The sequence below is a fragment of the Thalassophryne amazonica genome, chromosome 15, assembly GCF_902500255.1.
Source record: "Thalassophryne amazonica chromosome 15, fThaAma1.1, whole genome shotgun sequence".
NCBI classification, from domain to species: Eukaryota; Metazoa; Chordata; class Actinopteri; order Batrachoidiformes; family Batrachoididae; genus Thalassophryne; species Thalassophryne amazonica.
In genome coordinates this window covers 68,866,733-68,888,925 of record NC_047117.1, presented here as the reverse complement: position 1 = coordinate 68,888,925, position 22,193 = coordinate 68,866,733, and the positions used below count along the sequence as shown (strand labels likewise).

The 22,193-nt window shown below is 40.8% G+C and overlaps 1 protein-coding gene across 20 annotated transcripts in view; it reads left to right on the top strand.

Annotated features, from left to right (window-relative positions):
* LOC117527150 (receptor-type tyrosine-protein phosphatase delta-like) overlaps window positions 1-22,193 on the top strand; it is a 527,875-nt gene that overhangs the window by 92,017 nt on the left and 413,665 nt on the right. For all 20 annotated transcript variants that reach the window (XM_034189362.1, XM_034189358.1, XM_034189350.1 and 17 more), the window contains exon 3: window positions 11,681-11,706. The gene's annotated coding sequence lies outside the window, so the exon portion shown is untranslated. The remainder of the gene's footprint in view (window positions 1-11,680; window positions 11,707-22,193) is intronic.

Sequence of the window (22,193 nt, the reverse complement as noted above, 5' to 3'; positions counted from 1 at the left end):
GTAGTGTTTATGAAATAGGTAGCTGACTTTTTTCAGTGGTGGTTATAAATTACGCAAAGTTTCTAGAATGATTTAGAATGGTGTGTGAGTCCAGACTGTTTTTAGAACCTTAGACAACAACAGTTTTTCAAAGAAGAACTGAAGCCTTTTATTTCCTGTTAATTATGTAAATTTTTAATGTTAATTTACTGTCTTAATGTATTTATAAATTGTTTATCGTCTTCTTATCATATACACACTATTATTCTTGGATCTATTCTTGGGCCCCTTCTTTTTAGTATTTATTTACTTCCCTTCAGCTCTGTTATCAAAAAACACAATGTGTCATTTCATTTTTATGCAGATGATTGCCAGTTTTACTTACCACTGAAACGCAATAACCCTAACACCTTTAGACCTCTGTTAGAATGTCTTAAGGGCATCAGAGTGTGGCTGGCCCTGAATTTCTTAGATTTTAATGAAAATAAAACAGAGGTCATTATATTTGGGCAAAGTGGGCCAGGTATTTTACCACTCGACCTGGGGCCCCTCAAATCCTGTGTCAAGCCAGTTGTAACCAACCTTGGAGTAAAAACTGATTCAGCTCTTAAAATGGACAAGCAGATAAATACAGTGGTGAGAAATGGCTTCTTTCAGCTGAGGCAACTCTCCAAAGTCGAGCCTTTTTCATCTTGTCGAGATTTAGAAAGAGTCTTGCATGCAATTGTAACCACTCGCCTTGATTATTGTAATGCCCTTTATGTTGGTATTGATCAGGCTTCGCTATCGCATCTACAAATGGTCCAGAATGCTGCTGCTCGTCATTGTCATGATCCAGCCCTTTAGGGGCAGTTGTTATAGTTCTTGACAATTTTTTTTTTTTTTTCCCATGCTCAGAGCCTTTTGCATTTTTTAGTCATGTCATGTATCATAGTCTTGCTTAAGTCTGTTTTGTTTCATGTTCACATCAGGTTTCCATGCTCAGTTTATTATTGGTTTTGTTTATTCTCCGTGTATCTTTTCTTCGCCACATATTTAGTTTTGCTTTATTGTTTATTGTTTGCTTTCACTCTTGGTCCCTAAGGTTGCTTTAGTCTTAGTTTAATTATGTTTATCATATTTATTCTATTATGCTTTAGTCACAGGTTTTGGTTATTATTTGCTTTCAAGAGTTTTATCATCTGATTATGTTCTGTTTGTTATTCATTGCTTATCAGTTAATTCCTATTATTTATTGCACTATTTTATAGTGTCTGGTTTTGTCATTCTGTTTGTTATGTAGTTTTAGTTTATGCTGTCACCTCACTATTGGTTATTGCATTCACTTTTATATTTTAATCCGTCTCACTCCGGTTATAGTTTTATGATCATTGATCTCCTTGTTTTCTGCCATTTACTTAGTTCTGTTCTGTCTTGTTAATATATTATTCTGTTTTAGCTTTGCTCATAGTTTGATGTTTCCCTCACACCTGTCCGAGTATGTTCCTACGCCATATCACTGCACCAGCCATTGTGTCTTTGTCTCACACTTTGATTCTGTCTGCTTTGTATTTTCATTCACTCCTGCTCATGCACCTGCTCATGTGTCTTTGTTTCTTTCATCACTCCACTTTCTGTTTTCCTGCCTTCACTCTCTTGCACTTACGTTTGTCTTCCCTGGTCATGCCCACTTCCAGAACCTTCACTGACACCTGTGTCTTGTTTCACTAATTACACCACCAGTTATTTAAGCCCTCACAGCTCACTGCCAGTTTGTTGAATGTTATTCACATTCCAGCCCTCACACCTTGCCTTGTTCTGCCTTGTATTTAGCCTGCTGGTATTTGACCCTGTTTTGTCCACGACCACGTTTTTTGTCTTTGTCTCTGATTGCCACCACACTGTGTTTTTTGACCTCGGCCTGTTTGTTGGACCTAGCTTCAGCCTGCCATCTGTACCTTTGCCTCGCTGCTGGACCACTTGTGTACAGAATCTCTGCCTGTTTTTACGAGTAAACCCAATTCTAACTGCACCTGCTGTGAGAGATTGCATTTGTGTCCACCTGGTTTGTGCCACGCCCTGACAGTCTCCTGACAGGAACACGTAGATGTGAGCACATTACCCCTGTTCTTGCCTTTCTGCACTGGTTGTCTGTCTATTTTAGAATTAATTTTAAAATTTTATTATTTACTTTAAAAGTTTTGAGTGGCTTGGCTCCCACGTATCTGGCAGACCTCTTACATATATACACCCCTCGAAGGTGTTTCAGAAAGTCTGACCAGTTACTAAGTCGAGACTAAAACACTGGGGTGACCAAGCTTTTGCTGTGGTGGCCCCCAAACTATGGAATGAGTTGCCTTTGGATGTTTGGCTGGCTCCTTCACTAGAGCTTTATAAGTTTAAAAACACATTTTTCTCTAAGGCATTTCAAAATTGTTTATGTTCTACTCAGTGTTAGTTATGTTGGTCACTTTTTTTTTTTTACTATTTTTGTTGTATTTTATTAATGTCTTATTTAGAAAGCACTTTGTCAACTGTGTTGTTCTTTTAAAGTGCTCTATAAATAAAGTTGAATTGGATGATGATGATGATGATGATGATTATTTTATTATTACTTCTATTTTGTCATTTGATTTTTAAATGGACCACAATGGAAATAAGTGTTTTCACTTTCTTGTGTCTTCCATGTATTTTTACGTATTTACAATTATATTATGTACTTACATTAAACTTACCAAACAAAACCACACAAACGTTTAATATACAGCAGATTTACCTCCCTGCAGGAATGGTGTGTGAGTCCAGAATGTAATTATCAATGTCCATTGTTCTGTGTTTTTAATATCTGTAGTTTCCCCAAAAATATTAGTCCTGTCAATGTTCTGTTTTGGCGGCATTCGTCCTGGATCCAAAATATATAAGCACGGCAAATGTCAGCTCTCCCCAGTTTGTCTGTGATCGAAGTTATACACACACACACACACGCACACACATGCGTAAACGTATGCAGAGCTTTTTGTCTTTTTTGCATTCTGCCACGCAGGTGCTCCTATTTTTACATGCCCACAAACAGAGACAGTGGCGGACGACATCAAACAAACTACACTTTCACTCAAGGTAACAACAACATGACATTTAACTAAACTGACTAAACCAATTGAATTACAAAAGCACAATAAATCAATAACACTACCAACACTGTTAAACTAACATGAACCACAATAATAACATTTACAACCCCAGAAGCCCAAACTCCCACAGTGCATTTCAGCAAAATCTCCGTTGTTCACTTTTGTTAGCTAATATTGCTAATTTCTCAAAAAAAATATTAGTCCTGTCAACTTTCCATTTTAGCAGCATTCATCCTTGACCCAAAATACATAAGCATACCAAACGGCAAACGTCAGCTCGCCCCACTTTCTCTGTGATGGAAGCCATACACATGCACGGATGCATGCACACAGAGGTCACTTGACTATTATAATATAGATACTTCATTTTGAAAAAGGAATCACTTATGAAGCAAATGACTGGATTTAATTTCTTGTGCTTCAAAACATTTAATCTGTCTGAAACAGTTGGTTCATTTTGTGTTTCTGAATGGTTTATTTACTTTTGCTAAGTGTTTCAAAACAGCAAATTATTATGTGAAGCATTTAGTTCAATGTTTCAAAAATGTTGCCATCACTTATATGTGGAAAAATTCATTCGAGGTTTAAACCCGAAAGCCGCCCGCCCAGCTACGGTGTATGCCGGCCCTGTTTTACATGCGTCAGCATGTCTAATTGGCTACTATGAGCAGGTGTAAAACAATAATTAATGACACAACTGACTAACTTCATTATCTCCACATGAGCTTCTCCTGCTGGCTGAGCAAGCAGACACAGAACATCACAGGCGCAATGCATTGTGGCGCCTTTTGCATTTGAGAGGAAAGAGACTTTGCACACATTTTATTACAAAGTGGTGGACACAATCATCGCACGCCGTCGCCACTTGGCCACTCAGATGCTCATTGAGTTTGCAAATGGACTCATTACTAATTAATCACAAGCTGCTTTCGAGCAGGCTGAGCACACAGTAATGGTTTGGCCCTCCTCCAGAATCCAGACACCATCAATGCACAACATTGACAGAGATCGAGCGCAAGTATCCAAAAAAGCCCAATTACCTTCACATCCAACGCACGGGAGCGAGCGAGAAGAGTTAATTATACATCGTGCACATGCACACGTCTGACATCCAAACACACACATGTCACCATGAATATCGTTATGTTGTTCTCATCTTTATTCGTGTTTACAAAGAGCTCCTGACAAGGAATCCGGCTGTGTCATTACGTTATTACCATAAGTCATGATTACAGCCCTTTCGGCCAATATTATCTATTGACTCATCAATAAGACTGTATAATTTAGTGATTCCACTTTTTAGCCAGATTGATTTACACTTCACTACGCTGCCAGGCTCCGATGAGATCAAATGATATCAGACGCCTCCAAATGCACTGTGTTGTCATTCAATAAGTGGAATAAATATGTTTTTTATTCATCATTCCAGTGCTATCAGTCTTTTCTCATGTTGGTGTGCCAAGAAGTAAATATCGCTGATGCGCGCTCTCGTTCTGTGAGTGAGTGAGATAGCAGCGATTAGACAGAGTAATTGGACCTAATGAATATGTCAACAGCCTGTTTCTTTCACTCTCCATTAAACACAACTGGATTAGATTTATGGTGCTTACTTGGACAACTTAAAGACTCCATCAGTGCGCAGATTGGCTTAGCTCGCTGGATCAATGGCCTCTTGGTCAATGTCTCCTTCGGGAGGGTAATCTGTCCGCTCCTCACTAATGAAACACTCCGGTGTGTGTGTGTGTGTGTGTGTGTGTGTGTGTGTGTGTGTGTGTGTGTGTGTGTGTGTGTGTGTGTGTGTGTGTGTGTGTGTGTGTGTGTGTGCAAAATGTGTGCCATTATGAATATTTTCACAATATTCACCCACATAATGGTCTCATCTCATGTCTGAGATTGTTTCCTGCGATAATGGCTTCGGACACAACAATGTAGATGAGTGGGTGAGTGAGTTAGTCCATCCCAGCCACACAATAACTCAAACACAATAAATTCTGTCCTCTTGTAACTCGCCACTTTAAAAGCACATATAATGAGGACAAACTCTGCTGGATCTGATGACCACTGATGCACCAAGTCGATCAAAACAGTAACTTTTGTTTGCATGTGTAATATCCCACAAGACATACTGCCACCTGCTGGATGGTTAGTGCAGGCACCTGTTTTCATGAGTCAGTTAACTTATGCACACAACTGTGGCTGCTGCTACAACCATAAATTAATACAGGCAAGAAGGAAAGGGAAAAAAAAGTCACATTTCAGTAACTCTTCTGTGGTTCAAGGCCAGTCTCTCCACCAGTGCTGGTGAAATTGTTTTTTTGAGATACAGATAACATGGAAATCATTGGAAACATAATGAAGTAAAAATTCTACTGGATCCACACCTGCCTCAAAACTTAACCAACTCTTTCCTGACCCAAGGCCAACATCTCCACCAAATTTCATGGAAATCAATTCATGCTGTGTGTGTGGGGAAAGGGGGGGTGGGGGGGTCAAGATATATTCTGTAAATATTAATAAAAAATATTCCGGATCTGCATCTGCCTTAAAATTGAAACTGACCCACAGCCAACTTCTCCACCAAATTCCAAAAAACAGGAGAAAATCTATACATATTCTATAAATAATAATTTAAAAGATGAATCTGCCTCTGCCTCAAAATTCAACCACTTTTTTCAGTGGTGCATGGCCAAACTCTTCACCAGGGTTAGCAGAATCTGTTCATGACTTTTTGTCTCTACACATACACACACACACACACACACACAAACACACACACACACACACACACACACACACACACACACACACACACACACACACACAGACAAATATTTAAAAGAAGCAAAAACCTCATTAATGAGACATTTGAGGAAGTGGGGGTGGGGATAGTGTATCTTGTTAAACATGAACAGATTTACAAGAACTTTTGTGAATTTGGGTCAAGGAAGAATTGTTAGCACTTTGAACTAGATTTGAATCCACAATAATTTTCAAAGTAGAGAAGCTTGAATCTTCGACTGGACTGACGCGAAGACGTTTCGCTACAAATCGCAGAAGCTTCCTCGTCTAAAATTCTTGCTCTGGTAGTCTGACTTCTGTCTTGACCCTTGTAGAGAAGAACAAACAGAAGCCACAAAAGCTGGAGTTTTAAACCTAACCAGACCCCACCTACCGAGAGGCAGACTGCTATTGGCTAGTGACAAAACAATTGCTTTAATTAGCACCTATTGTGCTCTAGTTAGCACCCTCCTAATGACAGGGTAGCTGTCCCTCCTAACGATGGGACTAACGGCTCTCCTGATGACGTGAATGACTCATTACCATGAACAAAAGACTGAAACTGCTTTGACCTGAGTACCTCATAGTAAACAGGGGACAAAGCGTGTCTCAGACCCCCTCCCCGGTTAAGGCTGGGCTTCAACCATTTCACATAGAATGCCTCCTTCACCCCTCTCTCAAACCATTTCTTCTCTCTGGCTAAGATTTTGACTTCCTTGTCCTCAAACGTGTGGTTAGTGTCTTTAAGGTGGAGATGAACTGCAGACTGAGGTCCACTGGCGCCCTATCTACGCTGCTGGTATAGCAAAAGGCCAGTGGACCTCAGTTTAGTCACTAGCCAATAGCAGTCTGCCTCTCGGTAGGAGGGGTCTGGTTAGGTTTAAAACTCCAGCTTTTGTGGCTTCTGTTTGTTCTTCTCTACAAGGGTCAAGACAAAAGTCAGACTACCAGAGCAAGAATTTTAGCTGAGGAAGCTTCTGCGATTTGAAGCGAAACGTCTTCGCGTCAAGCAACCCAGTCCAATCGAAGATTCAAGCTTCTCTACTATGGAAACCACCTGGACAACTGAGAGCCTTCAAAGAAATTATTTTCAACTCAGTTTTAGAATTTCTCATTGGTTCCCGTGTTGGTTGTATCTCAGAAAGACGGAGAGATTTCAACAAAATTTGGTGAAGTGGTTGGTCTTGGGTCAGCAAATAATTTATTATAGTTTGAATTAAATGTGGATCCAGAATGATGATTAAGATATTATAATAATATTTCCCACTGAATTCCATGTTACTATCACAAAAATGAAAACAGGAATGGATTTCAACAAAATTTGGTAGGAAGTCTTTTTTTTTTTAACTACATGTAACTCCAGATCTAATTTTATTAATATTTGTATCATACGAGGTCTGTTAGAAAAGTATCCGACCTTATTATTTTTTTCAAAAACCATATGGATTTGAATCACGTGTGATTACATCAGACATGCTTGAACCCTCGTGGGAATGCGAGAGTTTTTTCACGCCTGTCGGTTACGTCATTCGCCTGTGGGCAGTCTTTGAGTGAGGAGTCGCCCACCCTCTCGTCGTTTTTTCATTGTTTATCAATGGTTCAGAGACTGCTGCTTTGTTTGATAAAATTTTTTCAAAAAGTGTAAGGCACAACTGAGTGGACACCATTCGATAAATGCAGCTGGTTTTTGGTAAAAATTTTAACGACTGATGAGAGATTTTGGTCTGGTAGTGTCGCTTTAAGGACGGCCCACGGTGCCTGACGGCGATCTGCGCCTCGAGGCGGCAGCGTCTCGCCGTTTCAAGTTGAAAACTTGATCCAGGAAGTCGTCAGAGAACAGAGAACTTTCAGAAGAAGTCGGCATGAGGAGGTTATTTGGACATTCCATTGTTAACGGACATTTTGTAATGAAAGAACGTGCGGGCAGAGTTGCATGTCGGGCCGGACCCGACCGCGGGGGGTCGCGACAGGAAAAACACCTCTGTTGGAAACCTTAATGGGCAAGTTGGAACATGCCCAAGCTGTTAAACAATTTCTCAGTTACTCACTTGTTACTCACTTGTTGAAAGCCATCAAAAGCCGCCTGAATTTTACAAATGGTTTTCAACACGGAGGTGTTTTTCCTGTCGCGGCGCACACAGATTCGCCGAGTCGTTTCCATGACGACTCGGCGAATTTGCGCGCACATCTTTCATTACAAAATGTCCTTAAACAGTGGAATGTCCGCATAAAGTCCTCATGCCAGCCTCTTCTGAATCTTCTCTGTTCTCTCACGACGTCCTGGGTGAATTAAGCCTTAAATTAGGATGTTTTCAGGTCGAAACAGGCCGACGACGGTGCCTGGAAGTGCTGCGCGACGTCCCGCTCCGTGGGAAGTCCTTACAGCAACAGAAACACCCCATAATCTCTCATCAGCCGTTAAACTTTTCACCGAAAACAAGCTAAATTTCTCGAATAGTGTCCACTCGGATATTCCTCACAGGTCCAGAAAAAATTTTGATAAAGCAACGCGCGCCGTCTCAAGCAGCGTGTGAAACAAAGGAATTCAGTTGAGAGGGCGGGACCACATCTCACTCAAGGCCTGCCCACAGGGAAATGACGTCACCGACATGTGTGAAAAAACTCAAGCATGCGCACGAGGGTTCAAGCATGATTGGTGTAATCGCACGTCATTCAAATCCATATAGTTAAAAAAATAAATAAAAGTGTCGGTTTCTTATCTAATAGACCTCATATTGTCCAATGACTTGCATGTTATTTGTAATTTAATGAGCCAGCACCCCAACTGCACAACTGCTCAGAGCAGAAAGTGAAGTTTGGAGGAAAAAAATACAAAAAAAATGTATTTATTTATTATCGCACTTGATCTCTTGGATAGCTGTCAGCATGCTCCAAGTTTCACTGGCCATGAAGCATGATAGTGACGTAAAAGCCCAAAAAGTACTTGGAGAGCCCCCTCCCCAATTTACATGTGGGAGATGGTGCCTTGTAGGAGGTTTTAAAGGCATCATTGTGTAATCCCATGTTGTTTGGAGAAAACTAACAACATTGTCCTTGAAGAAAAAAAAAAAGTATTTTGTTGACAGCGTCAAAATCCAAGAAGCAGCAATTAATTTTTGTTATAACAACAACAAAAAAAAGAAAAGAAAAGATGAGCTGCACCCAGAAAACCTGGGGACAATTGGTTGTTTGTGCAGCGAGAGCTGGTCGGAGTGATTTTACACTCAGTTTGTGAAAATGACTTCCTCGTGGTGCCTTCATTTCTTGAGGAGAGAGTGTCTATTTTCTCTTTTTTGCATGCAGCGGGGTGCAGCAGTGTGAAGTACAGCAGGTCAGCAGGTGGTAAGCGAAGACACAAAAGATAACAGCAAACAAACCCGCGTTCCATCTCCTTACAACTGGCTCAGAGCACTGAGGTCTGAGAAAGACTGGAGCTGCAGAGGAAATCCTGTGCAGCTTCTAGACATTCTAGAATGCATCTGTTTGTCTTTTAAACAGCCCTGCAAAAACAGATTTTAAAAAGAAATTACGCTCAATGCAGCAAAACACCAACTGTATGTTCATCTGCATCGTATGCTCATGTGCGCTACAGACTTTAAACTAACAACAAGATTATCTTCAGCTTTTATTAATCATTAAATCAAAGCACGAATTGTATTGTCGTTGCTTGTTAATATGGAACATTTTTTCCTGTCTTCTGTAAGTAGTTGTGGAAAAACCAATGAGATTTTTGTTTTGCAAACTGGATGCATGGTTCATTATTACTTTGCAGACATCCAGACGAGAGCAGTCCCTCGCCAGGGCTAACTAGTCTTTCAGCTTTGCTTAACATCATCACACGACATCACTGCCGTCAGAGGTTTGTTAACTCCAGTAGAGAAGATGTCTAAGTAGAACACTGTGTTTCAATATTTCCTGTAGTTCCTACCATATAGGATGCAAAGAATTAATGTTTATGAGTGCAATGGTAGGAATATTTAATTTGGTGAAAGTTAGAATGTTCTATTCCATCTTTGAATAGAACATTCCATCTTTCATCAATGAAATAATCTTTCCATTGCATGAATGAAAAAACATTAATTATTTGTTTTATATAACGCCTAACAATCCTGACGATGTAGTCCGTACCCGATGCCGTGTCTTGACTTCTTCCTGTACAGAGTGTCGTCTGCTCTGCCTCCGGGTCTGGCTCCACCTCATTGAATAGAACATTCCATCTTTCATCAATGAAATAATCTTTCCATTGCATGAATGAAAAAACATTCATTATTTGTTTTATATAACGCCTAACAATCCTGACGATGTAGTCCGTACCCGATGCCGTGTCTTGACTTCTTCCTGTACAGAGTGTCGTCTGCCTCCGGCTCTGGCTCCACCTCATTGAATAGAACATTCCATCTTTCATCACTGAAATAATCTTTCCATTGCATGAATGAAAAAACATTCATTATTTGTTTTATATAACGCCTAACAATCCTGACGATGTAGTCCGTACCCGATGCCATGTCTTGACTTCTTCCTGTACAGAGTGTCGTCTGCTCTGCCTCCGGCTCTGGCTTCACCTCACTGAATAGAACATTCCATCTTTCATCAATGAAATAATCTTTCCATTGCATGAATGAAAAAACATTCATTATTTGTTTTATATAACGCCTAACAATTGTGACAACGTAGTCCATACTTGATACCGTGCATTGACTTCTTCGTTTACAGACTGCCGCCTGTTTTCCTCAGTTCAGAGCAAAATGGTACCAAAAATTTGTAGAGCTCTTAATCCAGCAGTGCTTGTATTTCAGGTAGAGATGTCCTAGCGAATACTGCAAATGCCTCCAGATGGGTAACAGCATACTCGATTAGTTTTTTATGTTTTTTGTTTTGTTTTTTTGTTTTTTTGTATTACAAAAATGAACACCATCAATAAAACAAACCTGGCTATGTTGGTTTTAAAGCTAAGCATTGTCACCTCCAGTGTGAGCGAATGGTGGACACGGTATGCAATAGCACAAAGCGTTAAGGCCTACAACTTATCTTAAAAAAAAAAAAAAATGGATGCTGAAGCATTTGGGATGCTGAAGCAGAACCAGCTTTTGTTCCAAATCACCTGTTGACATCACCTGTTTGAAATAACATCATTATTTTTTTAACTTCATTACTAGCCCTAAAAAGCCCCTATCCCAATTTTTTTTAATGTGTTGCTGGCCTGAAATGTAGGAATGAATGTATAGTAATATTAACAAATGAAATGATGTTGACTCCACACAACATGTAATATCTTAGATTTGTACTGTCTGCAAAGAAATAGAAGTCAAAGTAAATGTAAGAACCACTGCTGTTTTTTATTGTTTTTAATCTTTTGTATTCTCCACACCATTCAAACGTCTGATTTGGGATTGTACACGTTTACTGTGCGTTGGGATTATTTTGAGAAGCTCTGGCTCCTTTGGGAATACATTGGGAATTTAACATCTTACTAATGTTAAATTTGTAAAGATTTTTGAAATATAATGAAAATAAAGGCAGCTCAGAAATCATTTCTCGGTGTTCTCGGTGTCATTAATTATGGAATAAGTCAAGGCTTAGAGAGGCTGCAGACAAGTGCTCGTGATATGAAATCTGCTCTCACACCTTTTTGAAATGTCTGTCATTCTCCCTCGCACATTCTTCTGTGAAGTCTCTCACAAAGTTGTTGTTCTGCAACTTCACCCTGTTGTAATCTAATTTCAGTGCTTCTCTCTCTGCCTCCGCATCCCCCTTCCTATTCTCTCTCTCTGTCTCCCTCTGTACCTCTCTCTCTCTCTCGCTCCCCTTTGCAGTCTGATGTGTTCAAGTGCTTCTTAAGGTAAGAGTCTCCTTTTTGTGTTTTCCCCTCCTCTTGTACTTTCTGTCTCTGATTTTCAGCCCATGATGCGCAGCACGTCGTCACCACTTGCCACACGGTGTGAATCATGAAACAATCTGCGTCGTCAACATGTATTTGCTCCAAAGACGCTGCTCACTCAAACACAATAATGTTGTGTAAAGATGACAGAGAGACACCCTGTGTTGTGCTCGCCTTGAAAAGCCCTGATTTGAAACCTGAACCAGCATCTGACCACGCAGGGATTCTGCAAGATTTTCATTTTTGCATCACTTCTGCCAAGGCAGTTTTTGTTTACTTTGTTGTTTGTCCATCTTCTCAGTAAAATATCTCAAGTGGACATGATTGAATCTTCGTTAAATTTGGGGAAGTGTTGGGCCTTAATTCAAGGAAGAGCTAATTCAGTTTTAGTGTCAATCCACATCAAGAAATGGATCTTGCCTTTGATCTAAAATGATGTTTTTTCTTTTTTAATACATCCTGAATTTGATCTTTGAGCTTTCATCCTGATTGTTTTGAGTCTGCAATCAGAATTGCTGTATATTGAGACTGATTCCTGATTACAGGCTCAAAACGATAGTTCCAGACAAATGGTCACAAAAACAAACCTCCTTGGCAAAGTTCAAAGACCAGTGGTCAGGATAAAAAAATGAGCTATCACAATAAAGGTCGGTATAAAAGTTTCTGAATCGTGTTCTAAGGGGAGAAATCAGGATCAAAAGCACATTAATCAGAATCAGACGTCAGGCTCAAAGATAGGTGATCAAAGATGAGTGATCAGGAATAAACATTTGGCTCAGGATGACAGTTCCCATTCAGAAAGAAAGGTCAGTGATCAGTATCAAAGGTAAGCAATCAGGATTAAAACTCAGTTTTTGGATCAAATGACAGGATCAAAGATGAGTGAACAGCAACAAACATTTAGCTCGGTATCACAGTTCCCATTCAGAAACAAAGGTCAGTGATCAGGATTAAAGCTAAGCAATCAGGATTAAAACTCAATGTTTAGGATCAAATGACGATCAAAGCTCAGTGGTCAAAAATCAATAATGAATAACAAAGGTCCGGCTCAAGATGAGAGTTCAGCAATAAGAATCAAAGGTCAACGATCATGATCAAAGGTCACCAGTCATTGTCAAAGCTGCCAAGTCAGTTCAAAGGTCAGGATCAAAGATGTGTAGTGGGGAAAAAGGATCAGAATCACTTGTCAACAATAATAAATCAAAGGTCAGCAATATGGATCGAGGAATATTTAAGAAGAGATCAAAGAAATCATCCTCTCACATTGCAAAAGAAAAAGATTAAAGGCTAGCACTAACTACTGGACCTTGGCAGAGGTGTGCACTCTCTGGGTGCCTTTTTAGTTAGAGTTGTATGCAAAAGTCTGGGCACCACTGATAATTTCCATGATTTTCCTTTATAAATCATTGGTTGTCTGGATCAGAAATTTCAGTTAAATATATCATATAGCAGATGAACACACTGATATCTGAAAAGTGAAATGAAGTTTCTAGTATTTACAGAAAGTGTGTAATAATTATTTAAACAAAATTGTGCAGGTGCATAAATTTGGGCACCCTTATCATTTTATTGATTTGGATACATTTGGCACTAATTATTGGAACACAAAATTGGTTTGGTAAGCTCATTGACCCTTGACCTCCTTACACAGTTGAATCCAATCATGAGAAAGGGTATTTAAGGTGGCCTTTTGCAAATGTTTCCCCTCTTTGCATCTCTACTAATGAGTGGCAACATGGGAGCCTCTAAACAACTCTCAAATGACCTGAAAACAAAGATTGTGCAACATCATGGTTTAGGGGAAGGATACAAAAAGTTATCTCAGAGATTTCAGCTGTCGGTTTCCACTGTGAGGAACCTAGTGAGGAAATGGAAGACCACAGGCACAGTACTAGTTAAGGCCTGAAGTGGCAGGCCAAGAAAAATCTCAGATAAGCTGAAGCGAAGGATGGTAAGAACAGTCATAGTCAACCCACAGACCTGCTCCAAAGACCTACAACATGATCTTGCTGCAGAGAGTGTCTCTGCGCATCATTCAACTATACAGTGCACTTTGCACAAAGAGCTGCTGTATGATGCTGTAATGCAAAGGAAGCCTTTTCTGCATACACGCCACAAACAGAGTCGCTTGAGGTATGCTAAAGCACATTTGGACAAGTCAGCTTCATTTTGGAATAAGGTGCTGTGGACTGATGAAACTAAAATTGAGTTATTTGGACATAACAAGGGATGGTATGCATGGCTGAAAAAGAACACAGCATTCCAAGAAAAACACTTGCTACCTACAGTAAAATTTGGAGGTGGGTTCATCATGCTGTGTGGCTGTGTGGCCAGTGCAGGTGCTGGGAATCTTGTTAAAGTTGAGGGTCACATCGATTCCAGTCAATATCAGCAGATTCATGAGAACAATGTTCAAGAATCAGTGACAAAGATGAAGTTGCACCGGGACCGGATCTTTCAACAAGACCATGACCCTAAACACTGCACAAAATCTACTAAGGCATTCATGCAGAGGAACAAGTACAATGTTCTGGAATGGCCATCTCAGTCGCCAGACCTAAATATTATTGAAAATCTGTGGTGTGATTTTAAGCGGGCTGTCCATTCTCGAAAACCAACAAACCTGAGATGTTTTGTAAAGAAGATTGGTCCAAAATACCTTCAACCAGAATCCAGACTCTCATTTGAAGCTATAGGAAGTGTTTAGAGGCTGTTATTTCTGCAAAAGGAGGATGTACTTATTCTGTTGGGGTGCCCAAATTTATGCAGCTGCCTAATTTTGTTTACATAATTATTGCACACTTTCTGAAATCCTATAAACTTCATTTCACTTCTCAAATGTCACTGTGTTTGTCTGCTATATGATATATCCATCCATCCATTTTCTTCCGCTTTATCCGGAGTCGGGTCACGGGGGCAGCAGCTCAAGCAAAGCCGCCCAGACCTCCCGATCCACACACACCTCCCCCAGCTCCTCCGCGGGAACCCCAAGGCATTCCCAAGCCAGCCGAGAGACGTAGTCCCTCCAGCGTGTCCTGGGTCTTCCCCGGGGCCTCCTCCCAGTGGGACGTGTCGGGAACACCTCTCCAGCGAGGTGTCCAGGGGGCATCCGGAAAAGATGCCCGAGCCACCTCAACTGACTCCTTTCGACGTGAAGGAGCAGCGGCTCGACTCCGAGCTCCTCCCGAGTGACCGAGCTCCTCACCCTCCCCCACCCACGTCATAATCAAAGTGGTGAAAATATTTTGTGCACAAAAGGCACAGTAATAATGTACAGTAAATCTACTCTCTCCTATGTACAGTGTAACTGATTCTCTCTGAGCCTCTTCCTTATAAACAGTTCTGTTTGGGTGGGGAAAAAAACTGCTTTATTGTCTTTAAAAGGGAAAAAATATCTATTATTGCATATTTATGAGTTACACATTTCAGTTTTAGTTGGCCTCAAACTTATTACATTCAGGCTGATATGCTCCAGAATAACAGCAGCAAACTTACATTAGGTTCAGAAGAAATGAAACGTGTGACAATAAGCGTTCCAAAGGCACCAACCATGCAGTGTGTCTGACTGAAGGGCGCTGCGTGGGCAGGGGAAAACCACATGGCGTGCATGTGGTGCATGTATGGGCCCCTTCACACATAGTACGAATAAGTACAACTCAGGTCGAATCACGGCGGAAAGGTATGAGCGAACCACGAAAACATTGAACCGACGGGCAGGCATGCATGATGCCGCTGCGACAATTCATACACATGGGACCACATGTGTAACCACATCGCACAGCTGCTCATGTATTCATGTATTTTTTACTTTCACAGCAGCTGTGCGATGTGGTTACACATTGCACAGCTGCTGTGAAAGTAAAAAATACATGCTGTCCACAGGATTCGAACCTGCACTTTCCAAAAGCTCTGATTGCCAGCCAGAAACATTATCACTGAGCTACCATTGCTGTGCTGTAAAAGGTGCAGGAAAATGCCTGACATCAAGAAAGACAGGGACGTATTTAAAAAAAATAAAACTACACACCACATAAAAACACTGCATTTTATTGAATCCCTCTTATCAAGTGGGTAATACAAGTATGATCAGTCTGTTTCTCTGTAGATGACCCATGGGCACAGACGTACGGTCTTGAAATGACACGAATGAGAAGGAGGGCACTCCTGTCATGTCCACATCTGCTGGCGGCGTGTCCAGCCGGTTCCACGCGTGTGTCCTGCACAACATGCGTGTCTTGTGGACAGAGCAACGCAGGACAGACATTGCGTCATGTGGAACAGAACTGATGTTGGTGACATGACATTCAGATCGCCTGCTGCTTGTTATGATCTGACGATCACCTGGGGTAGCTTGTCTATGTGTGTGACATGCAGTGTGTGTGACATGCGCGCACTCACTGCAGCAAATTTCATATATGTTTTTATGTGTGTCCATGTGATGACAGCAAGCAGACACACGCACGTCACAGTGGGCAGTTGTTAGTTCATGTCCGTCCAAACATGGTATGTGCTCCCCAGCTGTGATGTCCAGAACCACAAATCTCCACATCCGCTCCTGTGGGTGGCCACACCCCATGTTAGTTCAGCGCACACATCGTGTTACTGTGTCTGTTTAGCAAAGCCACACTCATGGGGGACTTAGACAAATTTCACATCCAGCTCGACAGTGATTGTCTGCTGACTGTTGTCGTGCTAATAGTGCAACTGGCCACACATTTTCTAAGTGTCCAGTGAGCGGTGTTAGATGATCATGTATCACCTTGGAATTTGGCAGACACCTGCCACAAGAGGGTTCGATGGCCTCTCACAACACACTCACTGTCTTTCAGCCGCTGGTGTGCGCAAATACTTGTAGCAACAGGTGTACGAGGCGTTAGAAGCAGCTACTATTTTACACGTATTGCATATGATTTCTGCTTCATGCGCACTTCTTGTGCAATTCGACCAAATTCACACTATGTGTTAAGGGGCCCTATACCATGTGACACTGAACTCTTAAATGTTGACCCTTTTTTTATTCTTGTGACCTCGCTTGTTGTGCAGTCATTTAAGTTTGAACTGGGTGCTGAAAGATTTGTCCAATTTCTTTTTTCGCTCTCTCAGAGCATCAAAGACTCAAAATTGAGTTTTATATTATAACAAGATGTGATCATTTACTGTTTATCTACACAGGACCTCCTGAAGCTTATTTGTGATTACTACAGCACAAAATGACTGAATCTGCAGAGCCTTACTTTGACATATACCCCTGGCAATAATTATGGAATCACCGGCCTCGGAGGATGTTCATTCAGTTGTTTAATTTTGTAGAAAAAAAGCAGATCACAGACATGACACAAAACTAAAGTCATTTTAAATGGCAACTTTCTGGCTTTAAGAAATACTATAAGAAATCAGGAAAAATAATTGTGGCAGTCAGTAACGGTTACTTTTTTAGACCAAGCAGAGGGAAAAAAATATGGACTCACTCAATTCTGAGGAATAAATTATGGCATCACCCTGTAAATTTTCATCCCCAAAACTAACACCTTCATCAAATCAGATATGCTCATTAGTCTGCATCTAAAAAGGAGTGATCACACCTTGGAGAGCTGTTGCACCAAGTGGACTGACATGAATCATGGCTCCAACACAAGAGATGTCAATTGAAACAAAGGAGAGGATTATCAAACTCTTAAAAGAGGGTAAATCATCACGCAATGTTGCAAAAGATGTTGGTTGTTCACAGTCAGCTGTGTCTAAACTCTGGACCAAATACAAACAACATAGGAAGGTTGTTAAAGGCAAACATACTGGTAGACCAAGGAAGACATCAAAGCGTCAAGACAGAAAACTTAAAGCAATATGTCTCAAAAATCGAAAATGCACAACAAAACAAATGAGGAACGAATGGGAGGAAACTGGAGTCAACGTCTGTGACTGAACTGTAAGAAACTGCCTAAAGGAAATGGGCTTTACATACAGAAAAGCTAAACGAAAGCCATCATTAACACCTAAACAGAAAAAAACAAGGTTACAATGGGCTAAGGAAAAGCAATTGTGGACTGTGGATGACTGGATGAAAGTCATATTCAGTGATGAATTTCGAATCTGCATTGGGCAAGGTGATGATGCTGGAACTTTTGTTTGGTGCCGTTCCAATGAGATTTATAAAGATGACTGCCTGAAGAGAACATGTAAATTTCCACAGTCATTGATGATATGGGGCTGCATGTCAGGTAAAGGCACTGGGGAGATGGCTGTCATTACATCATCAATAAATGCACAAGTTTACGTTGATATTTTGGACACTTTTCTTATCCCATCAATTGAAAGGATGTTTGGGGATGATGAAATCTCAAGATGATAATGCATCTTGCCATAGAGCAAAAACTGTGAAAACATTCCTTGCAAAAAGACACATAGGGTCAATGTCATGGCCTGCAAATAGTCCAGATCTTAATCCAATTGGAAAATCTTTGGTGGAAGTTGAAGAAAATGGTCCATGACAAGGCTCCAACCTGCAAAGCTGATCTGGCAACAGCAATCAGAGAAAGTTGGAGCCAGATTGATGAAGAGTACTGTTTGTCACTCATTAAGTCCATGCCTCAGAGACTGCAAGCTGTTATAAAAGCCAGAGGTGGTGCAACAAAATACTAGTGATGTGTTGGAGCGTTCTTTTGTTTTTCATGATTCCATAATTTTTTCCTCAGAATTGAGTGATTCCATATTTTTTTCCCTCTGCTTGGTCTAAAAAAGTAACCGTTACTGACTGCCACAATTTTTTTTTCCTGATTTCTTATAGTGTTTCTTAAAGCCAGAAAGTTGCCATTTGAAATGACTTTAGTTTTGTGTCATGTCTGTGATCTGCTTTTTTTCTACAAAATTAAACAACTGAATGAACATCCTCCAAGGCCGGTGATTCCATAATTATTGCCAGCACACACACACACACACACACACACACACACACACACACACACACACACACACACACACACACACACACACACACACACACACACACACACAGACACACACCTCGGTTTGCAAAAATGTGGTAAACCATTTGTAATTGTACACAAGCAGGTAGCAATTTCAGTCGATTCTAATATATATATTCATTTGTAAGAGGTGAATGATCTCCTCCTGTGCCTGAATGTGGAAATATAATAATCAGTTGACAATTTTGTGTTCTAATGTAATTATGCAGAGAATGTGCTAAACAGCAGCAGAAACAGTTTAGATATGGACTAATGATGGACCTCTTGGAGACGCATTTAAAAATAGCTTACTAAAGTTGTAAATTGGACAGAAAAAAAAAAGATGAGCTGGCTAGATAATGGCTCTGTACCCTGCAGGCAAATTTCAGAGAAGCAAATTCTCAGGACACAATGTATTGCTCAGGTGTTTAGCGTTATGACCTCAGCTTGTATAATGCACACAGAAACCATTAATGCTTCGAGGTAAACTTTTAGCAATGCTATGATTGCATAAATAATGCAATAATTTCTTGCATTTAATTGCATCAGATTTGTTTGCGTCAATGTCACATTTTCATTTTGTCAAATGTGAGCAGGACTAGAGGGAAAATTGATATATTATGTGACACTGCCTGCAGGCAAAAATAAAGGGATACAAATTGTCATGAAACTATGTGTTAATATGGACTGTGTCTCAATTCAGGGGCTGCATCCTTCAAAGGCTGCACTTGTCAACTGCGTATGGCATTCTGACTTGAATCGGTTGTCCATTTTGAAGTGATCCCTGTCCCAAGGGCCATTACCTGACAATTTTCTCCCTATTTCCCGATGGTCGGGAAATTAAAAAAAAATAAATTAAGACAATTGTGAACACAGCCATTGTCTTTGTCATTGTGACCTCAGCCTTTACTTACAGCCTTACTGGAAATGGTACAATCACACAAATAATGCACTGATTGCTTATATTTAACAGCATCACATTGTTACATGTTCATTTCTATATTAATTTGCTCGCAATATTGCAGAATAAATTAATATAATATGGGACCAATTTCCTGCAGGGAAAAAGCTCTATAGATATTATGCTGCATTCAGAATCATTGTAAACACGAAAAACCCAACTTGAGAAGGTCTGAATTCCAGAAAGCATGAGTTCCCTGTTTTACTCAGAAAATGATATGGATGCCCGCTGTAACATATTTGCACTTTATTGTCATCACAAGGAACACAAAGCAGTTATTACAGGTGCTTGCTGTGGGTAAGCAAGATGCAAAATGTCTCACAAGTGTATTTGTTGTCTTGAGTCTGTGACAGTATCGATTATTGCACAAACTGTAACACTGACAACATCAGTAATATGTAAAGAATGCTGTCATATCACATATAAAAGTACACTCAACAAAAATATAAACGCAACACTTTTGGTTTTGCTCCCATTTTGTATGAGATGAACTCAAAGATCTAAAACTTTTTCCACATACACAATATCACCATTTCCCTCAAATATTGTTCACAAAACAGTCTAAATCTGTGATAGTGAGCACTTCTCCTTTGCTGAGATAATCCATCCCACCTCACAGGTGTGCCATATCAAGATGCTGATTAGACACCATGATTAGTGCACAGGTGTGCCGTAGACTGTCCACAATAAAATGCCACTGTGAAAGGTGCAGTTTTGTTTTATTGGGGGGGGATACCAGTCAGTAACTGGTGTGACCACCATTTGCCTCATGCAGTGCAACACATCTCCTTCGCATAGAGTTGATCAGGTTGTCAATTGTGGCCTGTGGAATGTTGGCCCACTCCTCTTCAATGGCTGTGCGAAGTTGCTGGATATTGGCAGGAACTGGTACACGCTGTCGTATACGCCGGTCCAGAGCATCCCAAACATGTTCAATGGGTGACATGTCCGGTGAGTATGCCGGCCATGCAAGAACTGAGACATTTTCAGCTTCCAAGAATTGTGTACAGATCCTTGCAACATGGGGCCGTGCATTATCCTGCTGCAACATGAGGTGATGTTCTTGGATGTATGTCACAACAATGGGCCTCAGGATCTCGTCACGGTATCTCTGTGCATTCAAAATGGCATCAATAAAATGCACCTGTGTTCTTCGTCCATAACAGATGCCTGCCCATACCATAACCCCACCGCCACCATGGGCCACTCGATCCACAACATTGACATCAGAAAACCGCTCACCCACACACGCTGTCTGCCATCTGCCCTGAACAGTGTGAATCGGGATTCATCCGTGAAGATAACACCTCTCCAACGTGCCAAACGCCAGCGAATGTGAGCATTTGCCCACTCAAGTCGGTTACGATGACGAACTGGAGTCAGGTCGAGACCCCAATGAGGATGACGAGCATGCAGATGAGCTTCCCTGAGACGGTTTCTGACAGTTTGTGCAGAAATTCTTTGGTTATGCAAACCGATTGTTTCAGCAACTGTCCGAGTGACTGGTCTCAGACAATCTTGGAGGTGAATATGCTGGATGCGGACGTCCTGGGCTGGTGTGGTTACACGTGGTCTGCGGTTGTGAGGCTGGTTGGATGTACTGCCAAATTCTCTGAAACGCCTTTGGAGACGGCTTATGGTAGAGAAATGAACATTCAATACACGAGCAACAGCTCTGGTTGACATTCCTGCTGTCAGCATGCCAATTGCACGCTCCCTCAAATCTTGCGAAATCTGTGGCATTTTGCTGTGTGATAAAACTGCACCTTTCAGAGTGGCCTTTTATTGTGGACAGTCTAAGGCACACCTGTGCACTAATCATGGTGTCTAATCAGCATCTTGATATGGCACACCTGTGAGGTGGGATGGATTATCTCAGCAAAGGAGAAGTGCTCACTATCACAGATTTAGACTGGTTTGTGAACAATATTTGAGGGAAATGGTGATATTGTGTATGTGGAAAAAGTTTTAGATCTTTGAGTTCATCTCATACAAAATGGGAGCAAAACCAAAAGTGTTGCGTTTATATTTTTGTTGAGTGTAAATGATTTGGTAAAAGTATGTAAGTAGCATACAGTGCATCAGAAAGTATTCACAGTATTCCACATTTTGTTATGTTACAGCCTTTTTCCAAAATAGATTAAATTCACCCTATAATTACAAAAATGAAAAAAAGGTTGTTGGAAATTTTTGCAAATTCATTAAAAATAAAAACTAAACTCACATGTACATAAGTATTACTTTACTCAGTACTTTGTTGATGCACATTTGGCAGAAATTACAGCCTCAAGTCTTCTTGAATATGATGCCACAAGCTTGGTGCACCTACCTTTGGGCAGGTTTGTCGATTCCTCTTTGCAGCACCTCTCAAGCTCCATCAGGTTGGATGGGGAGCGTCGTTGCACAGCGATTTTCAGATCTCTCCAGAGATGTTTAGTTGGATTCAAGTCTTTACAGAGTTGTCCTGAAGCCACTCCTTTGATATCTTGGCTGTGTGCTTAGGGTCATTGTCCTGCTGAAAAATG